Source organism: Uranotaenia lowii, chromosome 2, assembly GCF_029784155.1.
Source record: "Uranotaenia lowii strain MFRU-FL chromosome 2, ASM2978415v1, whole genome shotgun sequence".
In the NCBI taxonomy this organism is placed as follows: domain Eukaryota; kingdom Metazoa; phylum Arthropoda; class Insecta; order Diptera; family Culicidae; genus Uranotaenia; species Uranotaenia lowii.
The window spans coordinates 414,021,500-414,027,499 of NC_073692.1; the positions used below are offsets into that span (position 1 = coordinate 414,021,500).

The 6,000-nt window shown below is 36.1% G+C and overlaps 1 protein-coding gene across 1 annotated transcript in view; it reads right to left on the reverse strand.

The window, feature by feature from the left end:
- LOC129744352 (transmembrane channel-like protein 7) overlaps positions 1-5,555 on the reverse strand; it is a 63,594-nt gene extending 58,039 nt beyond the window's left edge. The window contains exon 1 of the mRNA XM_055736835.1: positions 4,179-5,555. The gene's annotated coding sequence lies outside the window, so the exon portion shown is untranslated. The remainder of the gene's footprint in view (positions 1-4,178) is intronic.
- Positions 5,556-6,000: the final 445 nt, after the last annotated feature.

The following is a 6,000-nucleotide window of genomic DNA, read 5'->3' on the forward strand; positions in this document are numbered from 1 at the left end:
AAAAAAAAGAATCTTGAGTCAAAATGAGATTCAGATTGTGCAGTTGTTTGATTTACTGAACGATTTAATTACTTTAATTAATACATTAAAAATTGGTTTAAAATTATGTGATTTATTAGAGAATACGTATTAAATTTTTACTACCTTTTACTCCAAAAACCCTGCAAATTTGAGCGGAATTTCCTGTATTTCTTATTCAAATGGTCTATCCAGATCAGAGCCTCGTACACTTTGTTGAAGCATTGAATACAATTTTCAAAAACTTTCTCGGTTGCTTTTTAAGTACCTCCTCAGCTGCTTATTTTATATTATTTAAAAGTTACACAAAACAGACAATTTCCAGTAAAAAGTGGAAATGATCTCTAAGTCACATGGGACAATTTCGCGTAGAACGGCAGTGTTATTTTTTAAGAAATCAATGGAAAAATCACGAAACGTGAAAACATTGAGGCATCTTTACCCTTCGATTCTAAACGCTTCAAATTTGAATACTTCAATAGTCTCTACTAAAATAAAAACAAACATTGAAATAAAATAATAAATATGTTAATTATTTTTACAGCCTTATCGGTGAAGGTTATGTGCTTTAAGTAAAGAAATTTCAAGATTTTTAAGAGGTATAGATGGATATAAGGCGAGTGTAAATGAACACGTATAAAAAAAGAGCGAAGAGAATTAAATTTAGAAGCAATTTCATTACACGTCGAGTGTGCTGTTCCTTACTGGTTAACTATTTAAATGGAAAATTCGGAAAAAAATTCCTTATCACTCTACAAAAGTCTCAGACAAAGTAGATTATGCAAATAATGGTTCAATTTCTTGTAGATTGATAATATAATTTCCACCCACCACAACTCTTTTCTCAAAAAAAATCATGATTACCTTCCTTCATTAAGCACCTGATTCATTTTCTGCGAAGTGCGATAACATTCTCTTCGACTTCCTCTTAAGATTTTCACATATTCGGATCGTTTTCAGAACTGATAGATGGCAGGCTGCTCCTTATGTGCACTGAAATTAACAGGATCATAAATTTTTCATATTTTGTCACAAAACATTGAATAAATTTCAGGAATTTTGGCCGGTAGAGAAAATTTTCACTGCTAACTAAACCCCGTTACGTTTTAAATTCGTATTAGTGAAAAACCATAAATTTTTCATATTTTGTCACAAAACATTGAATAAATTTCAGGAATTTTGGACGGTAGAGAAAATTTTCACTGCTAACTAAACCCTGTTAAGTTTTAAATTCGTATTAGTGAAAAACCATTTAAAAGAAATGCCATGGCCAATGGTTTTTCACTAATACGAATTTAAAACTTACAGGGTTTAGTTAGCAGTGAAAATTTTCTCTACCGGCCAAAATTCCTGAAATTTATTCAATGTTTTGTGACAAAATATGAAAAAAATTATGATCCTGTTAAATTCAGTGCACATTAGGAGCAGCCTGCCATCTGTCAGTTTTGAAAACGATCCGAATATGTGAAAATCTTAAGAGGAAGTCGAAGAGGATGTTATCGCACGTCGCAGAAAATGAATCAGGTGCTTAAAGAAGGAAGGTAATCATGATTTTTTTTTTTTGAGAAAAGACTAGTGGTGGGTGGAAATTATATATAGTTTCCTAGGGATGAATCATCCGACAGGATGAAAATCCCAGAGAAAAAAATAAATATAAAGTTTTTAAATTCCTTGCGTTTCCTAAGCGGTTCCAAAATGAAAGCATAATTTAGTTTCATTATTTTAGATTTCCTTAAAGCATCAATTTGCATAAAATTCTATGGCTAACAAATACCAAAGAAAAGCATCATTAACAAAATGATGGCACGATAAGGTGTTGATTTTACCACGACATCTGAATATTAAGGCATCATTAAGGTTTCATGTACTTTTATAGATAAAAAAAGTTAGATCACAATGACAACACGAATTGGTAGTCAATCTACTGCGACGAAAAATCAGTTTTATTAAGGTGTTTGACATTAATTTGAACTGAAAACAAACAACAAATTAAGTCATTACCAGCGATTTTTGATTTTTCTGTCATAGTAAAACTAGGCATCATTAAGGTATCATTCGTTTTTACTATCCATATAAAGTCTGCTAATGTAGGGGGGTTTTAAAATATAATATATTTTACATGATAAATCATGCAAAATTTTGGCAGTAAACTATACATCAAAGTGGCATCATTATACCCTCAAATCTCGTTGTGAAACGTTTGCTAAACAAGGCATCATTAAGGTTTCAGTGAAACCTACACTCGGGTCGGGATAATCGAGGTATTCGTATATAAAAAAGAGAGACCCAAATTTTGGCATTGTACCATCTTTGACATTAACTGATATCACATTTTACTTTCAAGGCATGATAACAAAACAAGTTGTCATCAATATTTTAAATTCAGCACTGGAATAATATTCCAACAATTTTATATAGCGTTGTTTTAAAACAAATCCCTTATCAATATTTGAAATCAGGTAGAAAATGACTATTGAAGAGAGGAATCAAGGAAATCTGATTGATTGATTTGAGATTGAACTGATACTGAAAAGCTTGAGTAGTCCAGGAAGTAGATCATTTTTAAAATGACAGCGAATTTCCAAGCTTTAAAAAAATGGTTTAAAAAAAGTTATCTTCAACTTAAATTAAATGTTTGACATTATAGTTGACAATTGGAAAAGAGAATATAAACAAAAAATCATTTGCAACACACAAAACAGTAGGATTAACCATTCAGATCAGTCAACAGTTATATACTTCTGTCATTCATCAGGATCTTCAGGAGTTAATCAGCAGTACAATAGGAAATTTAGAAATTTCAGGAGATTGAAATAAACAGTTTCTAATGGCAACATCATTTACCAAAGTGATTTCCATGCCACAACTCCTTCCCCCCAAACATTCAACGTGAGATTTGTGGAGGAATTGCGTACATCCGGTCTCCACAAAACAAATTATCACACGTGCTGCACTTCCCTTCCCCATATCGACTACACGGACTTGGCCGGCGTCGTTATTGGTTCATTTTAAGTATGATATCCTTGAAACTGTACAGTGAGATTGTATTGCTTGTTCCCAGCAATCTTTCATTTGGTTCATTGTGCAATGTTGATTATCTTGAAAAATCACTAATCACGACTCTTACTTTATAAAGTCTCATTTGATTAAAAAAAAAAACGGTCAATTAAGATTGTTTTACGTTATAAAGCTTAGTTATAGAGCTGTTAATGCAAACTAAATATCTCCTTTTTATGTTTATCTTAATTTGACAAAAATGGAAAATTCTAGAGCTCAAATCAAAAGCCTACTGTTTATTGCATAAAAACCAGCCAAAATAAATACAAATCGTCATCGAAAAAACGTAAGATCACAAGCTCCCACAAGTAGGTAAACATTTTAATCCTTTGGGTCGTTAATTCCATTGCCTCTTTCATCCAGATGTTGTTGATCTTCTCTGTCCCGTATGTCAGTTGAGGTTCCATATCTTAATAAGACAACCAACAACAACGGTTGTCTTATTACGTCTTCAGCATTGTTGATAAAGAGACAACGTCGTTTGTTTGCATGCTATCCATCAAAACCTTTTTGCAGGGGTAGCTAGGTGGGTAGTTGTGTAAATCAATTTTACTAGCTGTAAACGGAAGCGGATTACACTTTGAAATGTTTTTCGATGAAAAACGTTTGTCTCGCAAGCTTAAGCTTGGTTATTCAAATTTTTTCTACGTCCACTGCACGATTCCATCTTCAGTTTTATTAGTCTAATAAAGACTTACTAAGTTCGTAATTGGTTTTATCGAATAATCCACTCACTACATCGATTGATTCAAACGGTTTTAATTAGTAAAATTGCAAACAAAGCATTCATTTGATCGAACTGGGCCGATAGGAAAAAAAATCAGAGGCGGCATAGTTGGCATTTAAAGCTTTGGGCAACATACTTACATGTGCACTTCCTACTCGGTCGTGTAGGCAAATGCATTCGCGCTCATGATTCGCTATAAACTAAACTCGAGTGAGGACCGGAAGTGGTCATCTCTTCCAGTTTGAATTATTGTATTTATTGAAGCGAGTGGATAAATATTCATACGGCGCATAAACCAATCAAGCGTTGTTGTTCAGTTAAAATTGTGCACAAAGCGAGGTGGGATGAGTTTGATGAAACAGTGTAATTTACTTACATATTATTTATCTCCTTAAGAAATCCGTCTAAGATCGCGAATTCCTTGTAGTCTGTTCCATGGGATAAGCCTCTACAACTAACGAGCTGAATTGCTGTAATCCACCTTCAGCCGAGTACGCCTCCGGGAAATCAAGAATTGACTTGATTACCACCTAAATACCGTTTCCTGCTTAGGTACACTTTCTTCGCGATTGTTGGTTTTCATTCACAGAGTACTCATTCGAACGAACTCGCTCGACCGTAGACCGTATCACAATGGCCAGCCCCGGGGCTATCGTTCTAACTCAACGACTTGCACTATACACAATTTATCACTTGTTATGCATATTTTTCAATTGAGAGACTGTGTACTGCAATTCTTGCCAAGCTAATTTCACCTCTCCCTGCTGGTCCATTGATCTTCGGGCTTGGCGTGTCTACACTGTCTATCATTCACATCTTGATTAAGACCGCCGTCTGGAAACCACTTTTTTTCCCGGGTCAACAAAACCTGATTAATGGTAAAGGAGGGACACTAACAACTCGGCCAAAGCTCATACCCCACACACCCACATCTGGCGACACTCCTCCTTGGACCAGATTCTTTGAGAAAAGTGGTAACTCCCTGATTTCTTCTATGTATTTCCACTGGCCATGAAGCGAAACGATTTTGATTCACCTTTGTACTTTCCCCTCGGATTTATGGCCCCCCAAAAAGTAACGTTATGCATTCGCTTATTATGTTGATCTGCTTCAGCACTTTTCTCTTCCGATTCAGCGATGCATCACCTCCAACAAACTTGGCTCGATGTAGCTGAATTGGAGGCCACAATATTAAACACTTCGCGGCCACAGAGCAGATTTTTTTTAGTTTCTTCTGAAACTTCTTTCACCTTTCGTTTTTTTTTCTGGCTGCAATTACAACATATAGGTATTCGCCAACAATGGAGACCTTTTGCTACTAACTGAACTAATCCGGGCAGCTCGATTACACGAAGCACAATCTGATTATCGCACACCCAGAACACTGATCACACTTGCGACACTCGAATATGCAGCAGTTTCATTTAAATTGCTTACTATTTTTACAAGTGAAAATTTTCCCCAAAGAGATAAATTACCTATATTCTTCTTGCTCTACTCTGCTGCTGCTGCTACTGGTGATGGCAAATCATCAGCTTTTCCTTCTGTTGGTTGGTACCAAAGAGCGCACACATACAGACGAGCACGCGTCGCGCATCAACAAGAGGAGGAAAGCAGCGACCTGTCTGTCAGCCAGCCAGCCTCTTGCCAATACACCAGGAAGGACTCTGTATACGCGACGGCGAGGATGAGGAGCACACCGAGAGCACTATCCGGAGTAGCTAGTGATCGAACCGCACGACCAGTCGGCGCGAGTGCCGAAAGAGATTTGACTAGCTTGCTCGATGTAACCCATCATATCACAGCTACTGGCAGGGACAGGGACTCACTTGATGCACACATCGAGGCCCGGGAGAGGAACACCTCTTTAGGCGACTGGCTACAGGAGGTTCCGAATTAAGTCTACACTTAGGTAGTACAGACTATTTGAAAATAATTTTTATCGGTTAAAAGAAATACTCTGACTTTTGAATGACCCTTATCAGTGTGGGATCATACTTTTTGTAATTGTGATCTGGACCTTTTTTTCCACAAATATCTCGTCTGTTTAATTTCGATGATGACTAGGCATCCTTTATTATGAACTTTTGCTTCAATATTACTTTTCTGTTGGTGGAATCTTCTGTGATGGTCCCACGGACCCATTTGGGTTCTTGTTTATTTTATTTTATCAACTTCTGTACGACTTATCTGTCTTG